The 11954-nt window shown below is 47.2% G+C and overlaps 1 long non-coding RNA gene across 1 annotated transcript; it reads left to right on the top strand.

Annotated features, from left to right (window-relative positions):
* The first annotated feature begins 6805 nt into the window (after positions 1-6805).
* On the top strand, positions 6806-11487 carry LOC142108656 (uncharacterized). The gene is made up of 3 exons (XR_012680193.1): positions 6806-6877; positions 7923-8291; positions 11286-11487. It is a non-coding gene; the product is annotated as an uncharacterized LOC142108656 (long non-coding RNA).
* Positions 11488-11954: the final 467 nt, after the last annotated feature.

Below are 11954 nucleotides of genomic sequence, written 5' to 3'. Positions count from 1 at the left end.
ACCCACAGAGAAACCATCAAACCAAACGGGTTAACCAAGACCTAGAAGCCTTCCTACGATATGATTCTTCTGAACACCAGTCATCCTGGAGTGATTTCCTTTGCTGGGCCGAGTTTGCTCACAACAATCACGTTCATACCGGATTTTATCCCTTCTTCACCGTGTTTGGCAGACATCCTGTTCTCCCCAGTCTGACAGATGGTCCAGTCTCCTCAGTTCCCACAGTCGATACTTTAATCCGCGACTTTTCCCGAATCTGGAGTAGAACTGAAACGAGACTCGTGGAGTCTCAATACTACAAACGATCTGCTGACCACCATCTCAAGAATCTACCGGTATTACAAGTAGGAGATCATGTCCGGCTATCGACTCACAATCTCAGACTTCACATACCTTCCATGAAGCTGGCTCCCCGATTCTTTGGTCCATATTCCATCCCTCAAGCTTCACTTTCTCACGCTTCTCTCAGAATCCAGAATACATTCCATATCTCGTTGCTCAAACCATTGGTCATCAATAAATTCTTTAAAGAACCTGTTTCTCCTCCTCCTGTCAACACCACGAGTGGCGATGAATATGAAGTGGAAAATATCCTTGACTCCCGTCTCCTTCGGGGTAAGACTCAATTCTTGGTCCATTGGAAGAACTACAGACCAGAAGAAAGATCATGGGTCAACAAAGAAGTTTTGCATGCTCCTACTTTATTATCTAAATTCTTGAAAGAGAAAAAAAGGGAGTGAGGGGGGGGAGTACTGTCAGGCACCGTCCCCGCATCGCAATTATGAAGCGGGGACGGCTGCCTATGATTTCCGGCCAAGGGAGCTCGGTTGCTAGGCAACAGAGAAGCAGTTTCCCCCGGCCGTCGGAGCGCTGCTCGAGCAGACGCAGTAGAGCACCCTGTTGCCAGGCAACGGGACACTATTTTTAGCCCTCGGGCGGCGGTGTATGACATTCCTGACCGCCGACCTATCATTCCCAGGGCCCTACTATAGAGACCTGACTCTAATGGTGCCAGAGTATCAGGTCTATTTCCTACCTTCAGTGTTTTCTTGCATCTTGCTAATATTTCTCCTGTATTGACCCGGCTTGTTTTGACTACCCTCCTGGATCCTGTTTCTGCTTATGTTCTTTCCTGGTTTGACCTCGGCCTCCTTGACCATTCTTGTGAATCTTCCTCAGTACTGCATTGTCCTATTGGCTTGACCCGGCTCGTCCTGACTACCCTCAACGCTGTTACACTGGTAACTGTCTTGGAGAACCGTGACCTGCGCACCTCTTGCAGCAAAGTCCAAACCTCCTTGCGGGGGCCCTGGTGAAAACCAGGGGAGCGTTAGACTCTGTGCTCCCTGTACAGTTGAGTCAATACCAGTTAGTATCTCCATCCAACTCACAGTACTGACACTGTAGTTCAATCTTTCAATTCTGGGGACAAGGTACATGGGTGGTTGAATTGATAGAAACAGGCCCGGTGCTAGGTTTCTGGGCACCCTAGGCAAAGCTTCAGCCTACCGCTCCCCCCCCCCCTATTACCCTTGATCCACATTCATAAACTCATCAAGAAGAGAACTGAAAGCTTCAAATATAGTAAAGATATTTTTTTAGTGTGAACTTATTGGGAGTAGAACATCCTTCTATATTATTTCTACATTTCTGAGTATATTGAGTATAAGTGGACATGAGTATAGTCAAGAGTATAGGTTTTTGTTTATGGTTATTTATTTAAAGACTAAAGTCAGCATCTTACCTAAAAATTCAAAATTAATGTATACTGCCTGTCAGGCTGTCACAAAGCTGGTGTCTCAACTGCTGCTGTTCAAGGGCTACATCCTTACATAGCCACCATCAGAGCTGACTGAAGTCTTTAGGGAGCCCAAAGCACACTCTGACAGGTGGGGGGTCCCTATTGTCTAGTAAGAGTTGCATACATTAAAAGGGGTGGGGGACACGGGCACAAATGGTTAGGGGGACACGGGCACAAATGGGCAGGGGGAGACACATGGGCAGGGGGAGACACATGGGCAGTGGGGGAGAGGACAGGCACACATGAGCAGTGGGGGGGGACAGGCACACATGAGCAAGGGGGGGAGGACAGGCACACATGAGCAAAGGGGGGGGGGGAGGACAGGCACACATGAGCAAGGGGGAGAGGAAAGGCACACATGAGCAGGGGGGAGGACAGGCACACATGAGCAGGGAATGGAGGACAGGCACACATGAGCAGGGGGGGGGAAGACAGGCACACGTGAGCATGGGGGGGAGGACAGGCACACATGACCAGGGGGGGGAGGACAGGCACACATGACCAGGGGGGGAGGACAAGCACACATTAGCAGGGGGGGGGGTCAGGCAAACAAGAGCAGGGGGCAGGCACTTGTGGGTGTCATGTTGTTGTCATTCTGCATACAAATCTCCTTACCTTACACTCCAAGGCTCTCCATTGTTGTAGTTCAAGGGGCTGAACAGAGCTGCTCATTTTTCACAGCAATTCTGAGCAGTGCAGGTACCACAGCACCTCCCCTGCCGAACTCTCAGCTCTCTGGGCTGCATTCAGGCTGCAGCTGAATGTACAGAGGAAGGAGGTTCGCAGGGTCTACTTCCTGCACAGGCAATCATGCTTCCGCTGGAGTCTGCTTCTGCAGCTGCCTCCGACATTGAGTACCTTTACAGATCGATGGGCGATGTGGCTGCAGCGGAACCCCTGCAGCTGCTGACGCTGATATCATCCTGGCCATGAGTCGCCTGCGAGTAGCGATCCAAGGGTGAGTGAGGCACTGCTCACCATTGCTCCCTCAGGACCTCCTCCGTGGGCGGAGTATAACTGTCTAGCAGTGAAGGGGGGGGGTGCCTTACTCCGCAGCTGTTCAAAAGAGTCACTGAATGACTCAATTGCTGATCCAGGTTAATTCATGAGGTGCACTGCGGCTATAACGGCAAATAGGTTATCTTAATCATGTCCACGGCTGACGCTAGCATTAAGGGACAACTGTTAACTATTATATTTGGCATGAGTGGCGCCCCCCAGAGCACGGCGCCCTAGGCAGCTGCCTAAGGTTGCCTAATGGGAGCGCCGGCCCTGGATAGAAAATATAACTGGTAGTAACTATTTGACTACGCTTGACTTAAAAGTGTATTGGCAATTTCCCCTCATTTCCTCAGCCATGAAAAATACCTAATTTTCCACACCTGATGGTCTCTTCCTACCCTTTGGGTTGCATGTGATAACTGCCACCTTCCAAATGGCCATGGATAAATTGCTAAGACCCCATACAACTTATGTCGCCTCTTACTTAGATGACATAGTGATTTATACCCCAGACATGAGGTCACATCTGGCAAAAATCGAGGCAGTCTTAGCTTCTTTGAGGTCCACAGGCTTGACAGCTAATCCAGGAAAGTGTACCATAGGTATGAGAAAAGCCAAATATTTGGGGTACTTTCTTGGGCAAAGGCAAGTAAAACCCCAACTAGACAAGGTGGAAGCAGTCAAAATCTGGCCAAGACTACAAAAGAAATCACAAATAAGAACCTTCTCAAGCCTAGTATGTTTTACTGGTGATTCGTAAGCCATTTCAACACTAGACCTGCTCCACTTATGGACAGGTTACAGAAAAGTTGTCCAGACCAGTTAGCCTGGTGTGACTCTGCAGAGGCTGCTTGTTCATGTCTTCGCTTAGTCCCCTGTTCCTCTCCAGTACCTCAAGCGCCTGACTTTACCTGGAGGTTCTTCCTCAAAACCGATGCTTCTGGTGTTGGATTAGATGAAGAATGAAATAGAGAATCCGATCCTGCATCTGAGTGGGAAGTTACTTCCGAGGGAACAAAAATATGCCCTGCTCATACGAGCTTACATCCTAAGGGAGGGTAAACAAAATCAGGCACAAGAGGGAGCCTGTGAAGCAAAGGGGTGAGAAGAGGAGCCAGGGATATGGGAGAAACAGAAGGGTGAGAGGTTAAGTGGATGGTTGGTAGGCCTTAAGGAACAGGTGAGTTTTAAGTGCCCGCTTGAAGGAGCACAGATTGGGTGAGAGACGGATGAGCGAGGGAGGTCGTTCCAGTGAAGGGGGGCAGCTCGGGAGAAGTCTTGTATTCTAGAGTGGGAAGAGGTGATCAGAGTGGAGGAGAGGCGGCGATCATTGGCCGAGCGCAGGGAGCAGGCGGGAGTGTGAATGGAGAGGAGGTTAGAGATATAAGGGGCAGTAGACTGGGAGAGAGCCTTGTAAGTGGTGGTGAGGAGTTTGAAAAGGATTCTGTAGGGGAAGGGGAGCCAGTGTAAGGCAAGACAGAGAGTGGAGGCAGAGGAGGAGCGGCGTGAGAGGAAGATGAGTCTCGCAGCCGCATTAAGTATAGAGCGGAGGGGGGCAAGGTGGGAGCAGGGGAGGCCAGTAAGGAGGAGGTTGCAGTAGTCGAGGCGGGAAATGATGAGAGCATGGATGACAGTTTTGGTGGCATCTTGAGAGAGGAAGGGACGGATGCGGGCAATGTTACGGAGTTGGAAGCGACAGGCTTGGGCAAGGGATTGAATGTGGGGGGCAAAAGAGAGAGAGGAGTCAAGAGTGACTCCTAGGCAGCGGAGTTGGGTGACAGAGGAGATAGTGGAGTTGTTAACCATTATATAGAGGTCATGATGGGAAGGGAGTCTGGGTGGGGGAAAGACAATGAGTTCAGTTTTGGAGATGTTAATTTTAAGAAAGCGTGAAGACATCCAGGATGAGATGGCTGAGAGGCAGTCAGTTACACGAGAGAGGATGGAGGAGGAAAGATCAGGTGAAGAGATGTAGAGTTGAATATCATCAGCATATAGGTGATACTGAAGACCGAACGAAGAGATGAGAGCTCCAAGGGAGGAGGTATAGAGCGAAAAGAGTAAAGGGCCAAGAACAAAGCCCTGAGGGACTCCAACAGGGAGAGGGGAGGTGGTGGAGGAAGAACCAGACGTGGATACAGAGAAGGAGCGGTTAGCAAGGTATGAGGTGAACCAGGCATGGACAGAGCCAGAGAGGCAGAGAGAGAGTAGAGTTTGCAGCAGGAGGGGGTGGTCCACGGTGTCGAAGGCCGCGGTAACATAATAACGCAGTGCATCCCCATGTATGCAGGTTACGCCAACAGTTTTCCCCTTGACGCTTTAAGGAACTCACCAACTCTGCTTTTACAAGAGTAACCATGCTGTCCGAATCTAGCAGTGCTTTTACCCTTTTACCTTCTACAGAAACTTCACACATTAATTTGTCAGGCTTAGCCTGTCGGTCTGCAATACAGACGAACTGGGCACATAAAGACCTTCTATAAGGTACATAAGCATTATTACATTGCATAGATTCAAAGGTACGTGAACAGTAAGCAGCAATATGGCCTAAGCCACCACATCTAAAGCAGGTAATCACATTTTTGTCATATCTCTTATGAGGCCGGAACCTTCTTGGCATAACTTTCCAATCTCCAGGTTCTGAGCCTACAGTCTCTGTACATTTCAGTTCATTCCACCACCCAGCACCCTTTTCCCCTGGAACAGTCTTGCCAGAATCCACTGGAGATCGCCGTTTCCGAACTAGAGACTGGTGGGGTGTATTCTTCCTTTCTTTTGTTGATACATACTTGGGGCCTGAGTCATCAAGGAACGTATGTCCCTTTTCAGCGCGTAGCGAACGCAAAAGTTTAGTGCGCATGCTCGGTTGCCGGGCCTGTTTACTTTCGCGAACGCAAAAACTGTACGGGCGCGACCGCAAAACCCATTTGATTTGCGACGAGCTACGAGTTCTGGGCGTGAAGAGGGAGGTTCTGGGGCGTGGGGACATAGTCAATTTCTCATAGGGGCGTTCCCGTCTAACTACGTCCAAGTCATACTGGTGCGAACGCAGACGATCACGTTTGTGGTGGCGTACACTATGTGCCTGCCAAGGGTCTAGTTTATCTCTCATATCTGAACCACGAGCACACACAAATTAGCCAAAGGAACGCCCATGTGATCAGGACGCATGCAGACCCTCACCTGCATACTCTTTGCTAATTAACCACTGCTATAAAGCTCTGCGTAGATGATGTGCCCTGTTCACTGCTGATTCATTTACTGGTATGTTTGCATGATATATTTTAAGATATTACTATGGTTTCTTTGGTTGATTTGTTTTAACATTTTATTGTTTTATTGTTTGATTTGTCTTGGACTTTTTGGTTATTTTGGGTGTTATACTTTGTTTCAGATAATAGTTACAGATAATAGTTTTCTTGTATTGGGCTGTGTAGTACTTTTTAGATTATTTTTATCTTTTGTTTACTTTATTTTTTCTTTTTTAGTTTTCCATTGACAATTGTTTGCAAGTGAACAGGATAATCCTGCTCCATTTTGAGGTAAGTAACATGGGTCTAGGTCTGCAACCTGACATAGCATAGAAGCAGATGCCATAACTTCTTATTCACCCTCTGACAATTTTTGTTTTGTTTTTTTTAGCCACATTATGGGGCTTATGCAATTGTTAGCGTTAACGCTAACAAACGAATCTTACCGTTAATACGGTAATTACAGGCGGAATTTCAGCTCGCCGCTCCCTGAGCGGCGAGCTGAAATTCCGCGAGTAAACTACCGTATTAACGTTTTTCGCGCGCAATATTACCGTATAAACGGTAATATTTTTTGAGCGCTCGTTTTTCAGCGTTAACGCTGACAATTGAATAAGCCCCAATGAGTTTGGCCAACCCACTTGTTGGTGTAAGTATATTGTAAATGTTTCCTGTGCAAATAGGAGTGACATTTTCCAAGCTATGAGTTAATTGTATTTTTTTAACATCCTTCTCTTTTCAAATATAGCATTTCTTAGAAATGGCCGAGGCACATGTGGCAGCACAGGAGGACAACCAGCGTCGCCGCCCCCAAAATCAGCAAGTAACCCATCGTTGCCTACCCAGGAAGCGTGTGTTCAGGCCACGTGTCAGCCTCTTTGGCATGTCTGATGCTGAGGTGGTGCGTCGTTATCGTCTCCCGCCTAGTGTTATCCTGGACACCCTGCGCATAGTGCAGATTGACCTGGAGCCCAAGCGCAACAGCCCAACAGCAATACCACCATTGACTAAACTGTTGGCGGTATTGCACTTTTGCGCGACAGGGTCATTTCAGACCACTGTGGGAGTCGCTTCAGGGATGTCCCAGAAGTCCTTCAGTCGTGTGCTAAAGGTTGTTCTGGGGGCGTTTGTGTTGCGTCTAAGGCAATTCATGCATCTGCCACTCGATGAGGAGTCCCTGATGCCGATAAAACGGCAGTTTTCCCACATAGCTGGTTTCCCGCACGTCATAGGGGCAGTCGATGGGACTCATGTAGCCTTGGTCCCCTCCGGTGGGAATGCTGCTAATTTTTTAAATCGCAAGCATTTCCATTCTATAAATGTCCAAGCTATATGTGACGCCTCTCTCCAGATTCGTAACCTGGTAGCTATGTGGCCAGGAAGTACACATGACTCCTTTGCCTTCTGGCAATCAGGGATGTGGCAAAGATTGCAACTGAGGCAAGGTGGTGCAAGGCCGAATGGTGACGTTTGGCTATTAGGTATTTTTATTATTTAACAAACATGTCATGTATGTAGTTGTTTAAAGTGGAAATAGTAATGTCTTAAGTTTGGTAGCTAAGTAGATATATTACAAAGGCACATTGCAATATCATTCAAAGGTACATTTAATTGTGATGTTTACCTTGAAATCCTACCTGGATAGCTGCCCATATGAAATTATTTTTATAAAATTAAACCTTGGTTACAAATACATTGAATATGTTATGTAAGCTTCTCTGAAGTCATATCTGTGTCTAATTGCTCTTTTTGCCATTATTATGTCATCCATGTTGCCTGTCTTGTTGCCATAGATATAGTTATTTGTGTCTACAATTATGACACTCGCTCATATTTTTAAACTTTTTCATTCTTGTCACCCCTTGTAGGAGATAACGCATACCCTTTTCGCCCTTGGCTCCTCACTCCTCTATTAAACCCACGTATGGAGCAGGAGATGGCATACAACTCCGCACATACAGCCACTAGATCGGTTGTGGAGCGGGCATTTGGTCTTTTAAAGGCCAGATTCCGGTGCCTAGATCGGTCTGGTGGTGCTCTAATGTATGCTCCATCCACTGTGTGTGATATCATAGCTCTGTGCGTGGTGTTCCATAACATCGCCATTAGGAGTGGGGTTCCTTGGGTGGAGGAGGCCGAGGTTGCTGTCCAGGAGGTGTTAGATGCTGACCCCAGCCCTCCAGAATCAGTTGATGCTGTGTCTTTCAAGCAATATGTCCTGGACACCTACTTCTCTTGTAAGTGTTTTTGTAATGTTTTTAAAAAATACAACATACATAGCTAATAAGTTTATAATTATACTATTTACACAACAAAAACACATCAAACAAACAATTTTTTTTTACGGGGCCTCTTTGCTGGTATAATGGTTGCATCGCATCGAGGATGAGTCTGGCTTCTGGTAACCCGTGATATAGAAGGCAACAGTGGGGAGGAAGCAGAGGCCAGTGGGGCAGCAGTGAGTGACTGTGCAGCAGCCAACGATTGTGTGGCACGGGGTGCACGGGGTGCACGAGTGGCAGATGGGGCAGAGATGGCAGAAGGGGCAGAGATGGCAGATGGGGCAGAAGGGGCAGAGATGGCAGAAGGGGCAGAGATGGCAGATGGGGCAGCGATGGCAGAAGGGGCAGATGGGGCAGAGATGGCAGATGGGGCAGATGGGGCAGAGATGGCAGATGGGGCAGAGATGGCAGAAGGGGCAGATGGGGCAGAGATGGCAGATGGGGCAGAGATGGCAGAAGGGGCAGATGGGGCAGAGATGGCAGATGGGGCAGATGGGGCAGAGATGGCAGATGGGGCAGAAGGGGCAGATGGGGCAGAGATGGCAGATGGGGCAGAAGGGGCAGATGGGGCAGATGGGGCAGAGATGGCAGATGGGGCAGAGATGGCAGATGGGGCAGAAAGGGCAGATGGGGCAGAGATGGCAGATGGGGCAGAGATGGCAGATGGGGCAGAAGGGCCAGGTGGAGGTAAATAATAGTTGTATTGCTGATTAGAATGCGAATATGGGAAAATGTCAACATATGGGTTGCTTTGGAAATGAGGGCGATGCATTTGGGGTCTTAGACTAGAACCAATAGAACCTTGAGAGTGGAGTTGTTCAATATGTGAAGACGGGTGCGCGCGATAAGGCCTACTTGTGGAACGATAATTGGGTGAAGTATAGTATGATTGATACATGGGACTAAGAGATGGAGAGAAAGAAGTAGGAGAAGATTCCTGTGATATGCGTGATTGGGGATTGGTGATAAACACTGCAATAAGGTCAGTGAGACGGGTAAGGGTAGTGTTGATAGATGAAAGGTTTAAGTCCATAGTGTTCTCTATACGGGTGAGGCTACTGTGTAAAGTGTGCTCCATACGGGTGAGGGTTGTGGCAATTTCTGTGGTATTGGACTAAATAGTGGCATTTGTGTCTCTAATACTGTGATAGCAGGCGTGCAGTGATTCCCGTTCACTGACTTCTGCCTCCTCACTCATCTGATGCTCTTCCACATCACGTGGCTCCTCCACCAGCTCATCCTCTGAAATGTCTTCTGCTGTACTGGGCCCTACAAGGGGAAAAAAATAAATAAATAATGCCGTCCTTAGGAAATTTGTGTGAATTCATATATTTATATATATGTGTGTGTATATACCTGTAGCTGTGATAGGCTCGCTGGCGGGTGGGCTACGTCCGGTGTCAATGCGGCCCACACCTTGAACCATCTCCGCATCCAAACAGGCCAATGCCCTGGTCTCCAATGCAGTCAATTCCAGCGTTGCTGGAGGTCCACCACCTGTCATTCTGGCATGTCTTCTATGTTCAGAAATTTTATCTTTTAGGCGGCGTTTAAAGTCTTGCCACCTGTGTGCAAAATAGACACATTAGCAGTATAATATTATTCCCAAAATCTGGACACATTTAACCAATTTTTGTACGCTTAAATATTTACCTTTTCTGGAACTCATTAACCTTGCATCTGATTGGAGCCACGGCATTGACCTCATTTGTAATTTCTTCCCATATTCTTGCTTTTGATGGTGCAGAGAGTGGACGCGGAGTGGTGTGGAGCCTATCAACAGCCAATTCGACCAAAATGTCGATTTCATTTTTTGTGAAATTGGGCTGGCGTGTTTTTTTTGCAGCAGCAGATGATGAGCCGGATGGCTCATTGGAGTCTTGTTCAGACATGTCTACAAATGGAAATAAAAGAAGTTTATTCCATCACTAGACCAAAAAGCAGCAGACCTAGGCCCATGTTACTTACCCCAAAATGTAGCAAGGTTCTTCTGTTTTTTACCCACAGAAGTGTTCGCAATCTAAAAAAGGAAAAAAGAAAGTGCAATTGTTCCATTTCCTACGACGCTATCTATGTCAGGTAGCAGACCTAGGCCCATGTTATTTACCTCAATATCCACCAATATCAACCGTTTCCTGACAGCAACAACTTTGAAAAGCCATGCGGAAATTCTCAGGGCAAACTATCGCATGCTGTATGCAATTTTATAGTGGTGCGTTCGGTTGCGTACGCGCCAGAACGCTAGGCACGCTTGAACAGTGACTGACAGGTCAGTCAACCATTTTAGTACAGGTTCCGCAATGGACGTGCAGACGCACCGACGTGCACTGAGCACCAATTGGTAAGCAGGATATTAAACTGTCATTTCTGAGAGAAAATGAGGTCTGCAGTATTCTCACGTACCGAACTGCGAATGCTGACAGCAACGATGGACCTTTGTTTTGAGCCCGCAGGGAGGTACGTGGGAAATGATAACAAACTGCAGGCATACAGAGCCGTGCGCAGGCGTCTGCATATGCAGGTTGGTACCCGCCGCTCCATTGTGCAGTTGCAACGCCGATGGAATGATCTGCGGAGACGGTAGCCCGACCTTCTTGCAGATTTAAAGGCTGATATTCTCGCTAGTAAGTCGCGCTCAAACACTATATAATATGGCAATGTAATTTTTTCTTCTCACAGGAAAATATAGACAGAAAAGGCCTATTTTCTGACCATTCTCATACTAAACGTATGAATAATGTTAGTCTTATTTGCTATTATTCTGATTATTTACTATTATATATATGTTAAAAATTTTAGTGTACATTTTTGGACAAATTTAATGTTATTGACATGAGTACCATTTTAGCATTCAAAGCTACCATTCGCTGCATGTATGTATGTATTCGCTGTGTATGGTGAATACATTACAAAAATACACATAAGATAACACATCATGGTCTCCAACAGGACGCCAACGCAGCTCCGAACACCACCGCCAACATCAACAGGTGGTCACACCGGAGGCGCCAGGTGGTAGCCAACAGCCACAGGTGGAGTCAGCGGTGGTGGAGGATTCGCCGCAGTCCGCTGACCTGGCAGCATCACCTCTGCTATTCCAGAGCCAACCAGAATCCACCTCTCAGCAACCACAAGTGCTGGTTGAGGAAAGTAAGTACATTACATGGTAATTTTCGTATACTTTAGTTGTGTTTTTTTTGTCAAGATATGATTTTTTGGGTAGAACATGACAAACAGTTTTCACTGGCCATTCACAGTACAAGGCATCCTAAGTTCCCACAATGGGAAAAATGTCCTCCCACCAATTCTTGTCTTGTGCGCAGGCCAACTCAGCTGGCAGGCTTTAAAAATGCACCCTAGAGGGTGAGATTCTCCTTGGCAAAATTTTGCAGAAAGTTAATGTATACAACAAAACAATATAATACTAATATAATACTTCGTATTACTTGTGTCTCCCCCTTCCCTTTAGGTTGTAAGCTCTCATGCTCATGGCCCTCTTTTGTTGTGTGCTCCTTCTACAGTTCCTTCATCCTCTTGGCCTTCTTTGATACGCCTGTTTTCCCTGTTTTCTTAAGCTTAGGCCTTCTTCTTGCTGATTTCTATCATCCCTTTCACTAT

Source organism: Mixophyes fleayi, chromosome 12, assembly GCF_038048845.1.
Source record: "Mixophyes fleayi isolate aMixFle1 chromosome 12, aMixFle1.hap1, whole genome shotgun sequence".
NCBI classification, from domain to species: Eukaryota; Metazoa; Chordata; class Amphibia; order Anura; family Limnodynastidae; genus Mixophyes; species Mixophyes fleayi.
Note: the sequence above shows the minus strand (reverse complement) of the source record. Positions and strands in the feature narration are given on the sequence as shown.